This window comes from Mya arenaria, chromosome 10 (genome assembly GCF_026914265.1).
Source record: "Mya arenaria isolate MELC-2E11 chromosome 10, ASM2691426v1".
NCBI classification, from domain to species: domain Eukaryota; kingdom Metazoa; phylum Mollusca; class Bivalvia; order Myida; family Myidae; genus Mya; species Mya arenaria.
In genome coordinates, this window is record NC_069131.1 from 72848299 (window position 1) to 72858849 (window position 10551).

The window sequence follows — 10551 nt, forward strand, 5'->3', positions numbered from 1 at the left end:
TATGTTTCAGTCACACTAGTGGATGTGAAGGGGTCAAGCCATAATGCAGCCACTATAGGGTGCGAGCAGAGCTTTATAAACGGAACAACAACAGTTTACAGAGATGATAAATTCAGAACGGCCAAAATGTTGTTTTTGGTTCTTCAAGTTTGTAATTAGCCATCTAAAAATATTTTCAACGTTCTTTCGTCTGTCGGATTGTGCGTCTGTTGCTCTCGTCTGCGTTGAAAATATTCGCATAAGTTATTCACCGGTTCTAGCTAAATTAATAAAATTTAACTCAAGGCTAATGCGGTGATAAAACATTTGGAAATATATATCGACGAAGAACGGACTGCTCCCCTGAGCATTCAAATACGATTGCATGGTTTCTTTTCTTCAACAACAGTTGTTATTGTTGTTTGTTGTTGTTGTTTTCTTTCGAGAGTCACATATTTGGTGTAGATGGCCATTTTAAAAAAATAAAATAAAATCGATTTGTTTTAAAGCAAAGTGCAGGTAAATCTTTTTTTAAACACTTTTGAACTAACACCGCTTGGTAAATTCAAGCTCAAAATCATTCGCTTTTCAATAGCGTGAATGATGAATCTTTTTCTATCGCATTTTAACTGTCTACGAATAAAGTATCCCTCAATTGAATTTTCGGTCAATCTTATTTTAACACTGAGTATTTCGTTGGCATTACACGCAGAGCCAATTGTCGGCAAATGTTATATAGTTCCTTTAAGCTGACATTCCACGCGCGCGCCACATATGGAATTTCAATTTGCGCTTCCATTGGTTCAGAAATTCGAGAGACATTGTCAGTGTTGACAGATGAAAACAGTTTAACAAAGAATGAAGCCCACAGATCGGGTCAATCGAGCATTCCTTACACATATCTCCCTATTTCGTGAAAACTTTCTCCACGGATTTTATTGGAAACACACTCGTTAAAAGACACCGAAACACAAGAATATCGAGAGGGAACCCTAATGTGAGTTTATTTTTTATAGAGAACAATCCATTCCGACAGATAGACGAAAACTCGGCTTGAATATTGTGCAGGAATGACATTATTCCCGTCATAACTGTTTACACTGCTGTTTCTACTTAGGATTTGCATTTTATATTGTCTTTGCAAGCATGGTACTCACATTAACTTTTTTCAGAGCTTGGCAATTCCAAATAACGTCCAACGTGATGAAATGCTTTAGTAGTTTACATCAGCCACAAAGGAACACGATCATTAAACAGCATGTAGCCATATTGGACGGTTTATCAGTATATTTTCCAAAAATGAATTATGCATTAAGGATGTTTAATAGTGTGCATTGACAATGTTACTATTGCTAATGTTACCATTGCGTTCAAAGAATAGTATCAATCAAACCGAGGCTTCCATGTTCAATAACTCGGGTATTTCTATTGTAGGTGTCAATGTTGCAATTACTAATGTTACCATTGCATTCAAAGAATAGTAGTAATCAAACCGAGGCTTCCATGTTCAATAACTCGGGTATTTCTATTGTAGGTGTCAATGTTGCAATTACTAATGTTACCATTACATTCAAAGAATAGTAGTAATCAAACCGAGGCTTCCATGTTCAATAACTCGGGTATTTCTATTGTAGGCGTCAATGTTGCAATTACTAATGTTACCATTGCATTCAAAGAATAGTAGTAATCAAACCGAGGCTTCCATGTTCAATAACTCGGGTATTTCTATTGTAGGTGTCAATGTTACAATTGCTAATGTTACCATTGCATTCAAAGAATAGTAGTAATCAAACTGAGGCTTCCATGTTCAATAACTCGGGTATTTCTATTGTAGGTGTCAATGTTACAATTGCTAATGTTACCATTGCATTCAAAGAATAGTAGTAATCAAACCGAGGCTTCCATGTTCAATAACTCGGGTATTTCTATTGTAGGTGTCAATGTTACAATTGCTAATGTTACCATTGCGTTCAAAGAATAGTAGTAATCAAACCGAGGCTTCCATGTTCAATCTGTCGGGGGATTGTGTAGATGGCGTTGACAATGTTGCTATTGCTAATATACGGAGGCTTCGATGTGCGTTGAACGGCAATGAAGCAATAATTGTTAACATTTCTCTCACGACGAACTTAAATGTGCAATAACTCGGGGTTTATATACATGCGGGGGTTATTGCCTAGCTGCTCTAGCCCTTGTACAGAGACTTCTAGGTGAAAAGGCCCGGGAATTGCTCATTAACGGAAGCGTATATATTCCATAACTCTTTCAGACCAAAAGCTGAAATGACTGTAACCATTTCTATGAAATAGTTCATTTTTTAATTACCTCCATGTTTTGCTTTCGTTAACATGGTTTAGGGCAAATAGGTTATATTTGAAAAAGTGTATTCTTAATAGCATATTAAAACATTACATTAGACCATAATCATTAAGCTCAGGGCCAACAGTGAAATATGAGGTCGCCGAATTTTCAACTCACTCCGAAATTTGCTCTTCTAAGATATTTCATGTATATGATGTTGGTTAAATCGACGATAATTCTCTTACAATTCTTGGACCAACTTCGCAACAACTATTTTCAATGGAAACTATGTGCCAACAGTTGAATATCGGGTGGCCGCATATTTCTCTCAGATCTAATTACACCGTTAATTGATTCTTACCTGTCCATCATGAAATGACCCGTGTAAAGGAAAACACTTGTTCTGATGAGGCAAGCAACGTCTATGATCTCCCGAGAATTAGTGATGCTATCTTATGTTATGTGTGTGGCGGAAATTATATGTTGGTCAGTTTTTAGGGGAAAAAATATCGGTGGCTTTATATATCAAAAAATATGTTTTATGTCGTTCGTCCCTGAGTCAGTCAGTCAGCAAGCCAGTCACACGTAAAGTCAATTAATACTTTAGTATCAATCAAAATCAGTCAAACATTCCGGGAATTACATAGTGAACATACATGCAGAGGGCAATGCAATGCAAGGGCTGGGTGGGGTTGCTGGTCTTACCAAGAATGAGTACAAGGCTGGTGATAATTCGTAATCAATTTGTAAGACCTCTTTCGAGATAAATAAATGGCTCTAAAAAGTGCCGTTTGCTAATATTGAAGCCGGAAATGGATTGCGAGCCTGCCCGAACGCCGGCTAGCAATGGTCGTCGGAGCTCCAGCCCCCGTCACTTCCGGTTATGCCACCATCGGAATCGGAGAACGCGCTATCATCGAACGCAGAGAGGTCGGAATCGCTCTCATCACCGGAAGCGGACTCCTGGTCGCCAAGGCCGACGAGGACACTTCGGTTAAGGTCCACGATGTCGGCAGCAATATTTTTGGTGTACTCGTAGTACATATTCCGGACTCCCTCGAGGACCGACAACCTGAGACGAGTGTTGTATCGGGAGACCCTGTTTCCGGTTCGATCTGCGAGGTTGAAGCGCTGTGTGGCCTCATAGACAAGGCGGTTGAGGACGAACACCTGCTCACAAGACTTCCGGAATCGAAGTTCCTTGTCGCGCATCTGACGGCGTAGTGCTAGGCTGACGTTGACAGACATGGTTTCGGATGAATAGTTTCCCTTGTAAGGCTAAAAATATATATTCGATTCAGTCTTGCAATGATATGCAGAATAACTGAATTGTGACTGGTGTGTGAAAGTGACAGTATTTATACTTTTCAAGGTGTACTCCTCGACAACAACCGTCTACTGACTACAACTGTCAATTAGTGCCAATTAATATTCACATTTGCTGTCCAAGGTGCGAGCGACTTCCGCTAACGGACGGGCGGACGAGCGACCGGTCATGCGCGCACTATTGTCTAAGTATCACTAATGTACGAGATGTGAAATCGGTACGCGCATCTAAGTTCTACTCCACCAAGTGGCGCATTATCACGTGTCTACAAGGTATAGAGGTGTGACCTTAAATGGCACGTGTTTAGGACTATTCGTTTGTTATTGGTGTGTTTTCTTTTTTCATCTCTGAAGTGATTTATTTTTTATCAAGTTAAATATTAAAACACGTGGTTCATAGTCCGATAATTAACTTTTGTTCTTACAATTTGAATACTTGAGTAGTTTTAATTAACACTCAATTATAAGTTGGATTTTGTTAAGTTCCCTTTGTTTGTTTGAGTTTTAAGTAGAGATTAAATTTGTCAAGTTGGATAGAAAAAACCCCAAAAGAAACATTATAATATAACGGATAGTGCAGAATTCGTCCTTAACATTCATTTAACATTAACACAATCATTAAATATCAAATTTAAAAATAGATCAGAAATTGTGCTTTCGCTCGTGTAACAGTTACATTTTTAACTGCGTGACATTTTTTGCATGAAAATTCATGGTAAGTCTTTATTTCAAATTTAAAATACGTTCATGGGTCGAAAATGATATTTCTTATTTAAAAATGTATCGATTAAAGTAATAAAGTTATGAAAATAAAGCTAATATATCTCAAAATTGATGATTTTGCATTGTCATTTCAGTCATCGTACACATTTTCTACAAAAATACAGAGCGGAATTTCTTAAAATGTTTGTATCAATTATCTATTTCTGTAATGCCTTCATAAATCAAAACCCTCTTATATATATGACGGCTCTTCAGATAAGAGATCTTAAACGTCATGTTTCATTTTACACAACGTTTTTTTCACAACTTTGGACAATTTTTCAATTGTAAAACAAAACTTAATAACAAACAATTAACTACTTGTCCATAATAAAAGTATGATTTACGCAGACATATTTGTATTATTTTCTCTCTATTAGCATATCAGTCAGGGAGTTAATAACTTATTAAATATATAAGTCAGGGAGTGAGTTATTCATTTAGCATATAGGTCAGGGAGTTAGTTATTCATTTAGCATATAAGTCAGGGAGTTAGTTATTCATTTAGCATATAAGTCAGGGAGTTAGTTATTCATTTAGTATATGAGTCAGGGAGTTAGTTATTCATTTAGCATATAAGTCAGGGAGTTAGTTATTCATTTAGCATATAAGTCAGGGAGTTAGTTATTCATTTAGCATAAAAGTCAGGGAGTTAGTTATTTATTTAGCATATAAGTCAGGGAGTTAGTTATTCATTTAGCATATAAGTCAGGGAGTTAGTTATTCATTTAGTATATGAGTCAGGGAGTTAGTTATTCATTTAGTATATGAGACAGGGATTTAGTTATTCATTTAGTATATGAGTCAGGGAGTTAGTTATTCATTTAGCATATAAGTCAGGGAGTTAGTTATTTATTTAGCATATAAGTCAGGGAGTTAGTTATTCATTTAGCATATAAGTCAGGGAGTTAGTTATTCATTTAGTATATGAGTCAGGGAGTAAGTTATTCATTTAGTATATAAGTCAGGGAGTTAGTTATTTATTAAGTATATCAGTCAGGGAGTTAGTAATTTATTAGGTATATATGTCAGGGAGTAAGTTATTCATTTAGTATATAAGTCAGGGAGTTAGTTATTTATTAAGTATATCAGTCAGGGAGTTAGTAATTTATTAAGTATATAAGTCAGGGAGTAAGTTATTCATTTAGCATATAAGTCAGGGAGTAAGTTATTCATTTAGCATATAAGTCAGGGAGTTAGTTATTTATTAAGTATATCAGTCAGGGAGTTAGTTATTTATTTAGTATATCAGTCAGGGAGTTAGGTATTCATTTAGCATATAAGTCAGGGAGTTAGTTATTCATTTAGCATATAAGTCAGGGAGTTAGTTATTTATTTAGCATATAAGTCAGGGAGTTAGTTATTCATTTAGCATATAAGTCAGGGAGTTAGGTATTCATTTAGCATATAAGTCAGGGAGTTAGTTATTCATTTAGTATATGAGTCAGGGAGTTAGTTATTCATTTAGCATATAAATCGGGGAGTTAGTTATTTATTAAGTATATCAGTCAGGGAGTTAGTTATTTATGAAGTATATCAATCGGTCATGATGCCAATGAAGCAATAATTCGGCTCAGGTTGGGGCAGGTTAGTATTACATGTACAATCATAATAAGGATTCTTGCAATGACGGTTCCATGGTGAAATGGTTAGCACTCAGGACTCTGAATCCTGCGATCCGAGTTCAAATCTCGGTGGAACCTCATTTTGTTGAATATATATTCAATTTTATTATGCGAACCGGCCATATATCTATTTTAACGGAATTACTAAAATTTTACTCAAGGCTAATGCGGTGATATAACGTTTTGCAAATATTACGATAAATAACGGACTGCTCCGCTGAGTATTCAAATACGTTTGCATGTTTTCTTTTCTTCTTTCAAAAGTCACACATTTTGTGTAGATGGTCATTTAAAAAAAACAAATCGAGTTGTTTTTAGCCAATCGCAGGTAAATCATTTTTGATAACCTTTTCAACTAACACCGCTTGGTAAATTCAAACTCAGAATCATCCGTTTTTCTATAGGCTGAGCGTGATTGATAAATCATTTTCTACCGCATTTTTTACTTTGAACAAATAAAGTATCCCTCAATTGAATTTTCGGTCAATTTTATTTTAACAAGTATTTCGTTGGCATTACACGCAGAGCCAATTATTGGTAAATGTTATAGAGTTTCTTAAAGCTGACATTCCACGCACGCGCCACATATGAAATTTCAATTTGCGCTTCCATTGGTTCAGAAATTCGAGAGACATTGTCAGTGTTGACAGACGAAACCGGTTTTATTAAAGAATGAAGCCCACAGATCGGGTCAATCGAGCATTCCGTACAAATACCTCCCTCTTTCGTGAAAACTTTCTCCCCGGATTGTATTGGAATCACACTCGTTTAAAGACACCCAAACACATAATGATCGAGTGCAAACTCTAATGTGAGTTTTTTTAATAGAGAACAATGCATTCCGACAGATAGACGAACACTCGGCTTGAATATTGTGCAGGAATGACATTATTCCCGTCATAACTGTTTACACTGCTGTTTCTACTTAGGATTTGCATTTTATATTGTATTGGCAACCATGGTACTCACATTATTTTTTTTCAGAGCTTTGAAATTTCAAATGACGTCGAACGTAATAAATGCGTTGGCAGTTTACATCAGACACAAAGGAACACGATCATTAAACAGCATGTAGCCATATTGGACGGTGAATCTGTATTTCTTCCAAAAATGAATATGCATTAATGATGTTTTATAGGGGGCATTGACAATGTTACTATTGCTTATGTTACCATTGCGTTCAATAAATAGTACTAATCAAACTGAGGCTTCTATGTGCAATAACTCGAGGATATGTATAGGAGGCCTTGACAATGCTGCAATTGCTAATGTTATCATTGCATTCGATAAACAGAATTAATCAAACCGAGGCTTCTACGTGCAATAACTCGGGTATTTCTATTGGAGGTGGTGACAATGTTGCAATTGCTAATGTTATCATTGTGTTCAATGAACATTATTAATCAAACCGAGGCTTATATGTGAAATAATTCGGGGAATTTGTGTAGATGGCGTTGGCAATGTTGCTATTACTTATTTACGGAGGCTTTGATGTGCATTATGTGGCGCATTGAACGGCCATGAAACAATTAGTGTTAACATTGCTCTCGAAGAACATAAATGTGCAATAACTCGGGGTTAATATACATGCATGGGTTACTGAAATTGCTTGGAAATTGCAAAGGCTGCGTTGCCAAAGTTGTTTTTGTTTATTTAAGGAAGCGATTATATTCCATAACTCTTTCAGACAAAAAGCTAAATTTACTGTAACCATTTCTATGAAATAGTTCAATTTTTAATTGTCTGCATTCTTTTGCTTTCGTTAACATGGTTTAGGGCAAATAGGTTATATTTGAAAAGTGTATTCTTAGCAAATTAAAAGCACAAGTACATTAGACCATAGTCATTAAGCTCTGGGTCAACAGTGAAATATGACGTCGTCGAAATTTCAACTCACTCCGAATTCTTCTCTTCTCAGATATTCCATGTATATGATGTTGGTTAAATCGACGATAATTTTGTTACATTTCTTGGACCAATTTCGCAACAACTATTTCCAATGAAAACTCTGTGCCAACAGTTAAATATCGGGTGGCCGCATATTCCTCTCAGACCTAATTACACCGTGAACTGTTTCTAACCTGTCCATGAAATGACCCGGGAGAGGAAAACAATTTTTCTGTTGGGCAAACAACGTATATGATTTCCCAGGATTTAGTGATGCTATTTCATGCTATGTGTGTGGCGGAAATTATATGTTGGTCAGTTTTGGGTGAAAACAAACCGTCGATCGGTCGGTCGGTCGGTCAGTCAGTCACGAGCATTAGTCATTTAGACAGTCACTCCGTTGGCAATTAATACTTTAGTCTGCCTTTAAATTAGTCAACCATTCCGGCAATTATACAGTGAAGATACATGATGAGTGCAATGCTGTGTGGGGGTCTCACCAAGAATGTGTGCAAGACTGGTGATAAATTGTGACAATTTGTAAGAAAACTCTTTCGAGATAATTGAATGGCTCTAAAAAGTGCCGTTTGCCAACATTGAAGCCGGAAATGGATTGCGAGCCCGCACGAAAGCCGGCTAGCAGAGGTCGTCGTAGCTCCAATCCCCGTCACTACTGGTAAATCCACCCTCGGAATCGGAGAACGCGTTATCGTCAAACGCAGAAAGGTCGGAGAAGCTTTCATCCCCGGAGGCGGACTCCTGATCGCCAAGATCGTCGAGGACCCGCCTGTTGAGGTCCACGATGTCAGCGGCCATCTTTGAGGCGTACTCGTAGTACATGTATCGTACTCCCTCGAGGATCGACAGCCGGAGACGCGTATTGTAGCGGGAAATCCTGTTTCCGGTACGATCTGCGAGGTTGAAGCGCTGTGTGGCCTCACAGACAAGACGATTGAGGACGAACACCTGCTCACAGGACTTCCGGAACCGTAGTTCGGTGTCCCTCAACTGACAGCGGAGCGCTAGGCTGACGTTGACAGACATGGTTTCTGATAAGTAAGTTCCCAAATAAGACTGAGAAATATATTCGATTCAGTGTGCAATGATATGTAGTATAACTGAATTGTGACTGATGTGTGAAAGTTACAGTATTTATACCCTTCAAGGAGTACTCCTCGACGACAACCGTCTACTGACTAGAGCTGTCAATAAGTGACAATTAATGTTCACACCCTTCTGTCCAAGGTGCGAGCGATTTCCGCTCAGAGACGCGCGGACGAACGACCAGTCATGCGCGCACTATTATCTGATAGGAGTATCACTAATGTACGAGGTGTGAAATCGACACGCGCATCTAAGCTCTACTTCTGCAAATGGCGCATTATCACGTGTCCACGTGTCTGCGAGGTATTCAGATGTGACCTTAATTGGCACGCGTTTTAGGATTATTTGTTTGTTATTGATGTGTTCACTTTTTTCATCTTCAAAGTGATACTCTTCATAAATTTAGAAAATAAAACTGATATAACGTTGTGTTTAGGCCGATTATTAACTATAGTTCATACAATTTGAATAATAGTTTAATTTTAATAAACAATCCATGTGGGTTCGATTTTGTTAAATTTCCATTGTTTATTTAAGTTTTAAGCAGAATTAATTCTATCAAATTGGAAAAAAAAACATAAACATAATAATATTACGGATAGTGCAAAATTCGTTCTTAACATTCATTTAAACATAGACACAATCGTTAAATATCAAATTGAAATATAAATCAGAAATTGTGTTTTCGCTGGTATAACAATTATATTTTTACCTGCGCGATATATTTTGTATGAAAATTCATCATAAGATTTTAATGCAAATACAAAATACGTTTATGGGTCAAAAATGATAATTCTTATTTGAAAATTCATTGATTGACGTAAGAAAATGTATCTTATAATTCAAAACTGATGATTTTGCAGCGTAATTTCATTGATCTAACACATTCTCTACAAAAATACACAGTGATATTTCATTAAATGTTTGTATTAAATATGTATTGCTGCAATGCCATCATAAATCACAACACTCTTATATTTATGATGGCTCTTTAGATAAGAGATGTTTAACGTTCATGTTACATCTTACACAACATTTTTTTTTTACAATTTTAAACATTTTTTCGATTGTAAAACAAAACACAATAACAAACAATTCACTACTGGCCCAGTATAAAAGTATAAATTACGCAGAATTTTTATGTTTAATTTTCTATCTAATCAAGATATATTATATATATATAAACCATATATTATGAATGCGAAAAACATTTTACACTGTACCACGAAAGTTATCGCGACGTCCGAACCTTAATCTTCCAGAAATACTAGGTCGGTCATTTAGTATTTATGTTAGGGAGTTAGTTATTCTTTAAGTGTTTAAGTCAGGGAGTAGGTAATTCTTAAAGTGTTTAAGTCAGGGAGTAGGTAATTCTTAAAGTATGTAAGTCAGGGCATAGGATATTCTTTAAGTATTTAAGTCAGGGAGTAAGTTATTCTTTAAGTATGTAAGTTAGGGAGAAAGTTATTATTAAGGTATGTAAGTAAGGGAGTTAGTTATTCTTAAGGTATGTAAGTAAGGGAGTTAGTTATTCTTTACGTATGTAAGTCAGGGAGTTAGTTATTCT

General features: G+C 36.3%; 1 non-coding gene across 1 annotated transcript; it reads left to right on the plus strand.

Moving 5' to 3' along the window:
- The first annotated feature begins 5999 nt into the window (after positions 1–5999).
- Positions 6000–6071, plus strand: Trnaq-cug (transfer RNA glutamine (anticodon CUG)). The gene has a single exon. It is a non-coding gene; the product is annotated as a tRNA-Gln (tRNA).
- Positions 6072–10551: the final 4480 nt, after the last annotated feature.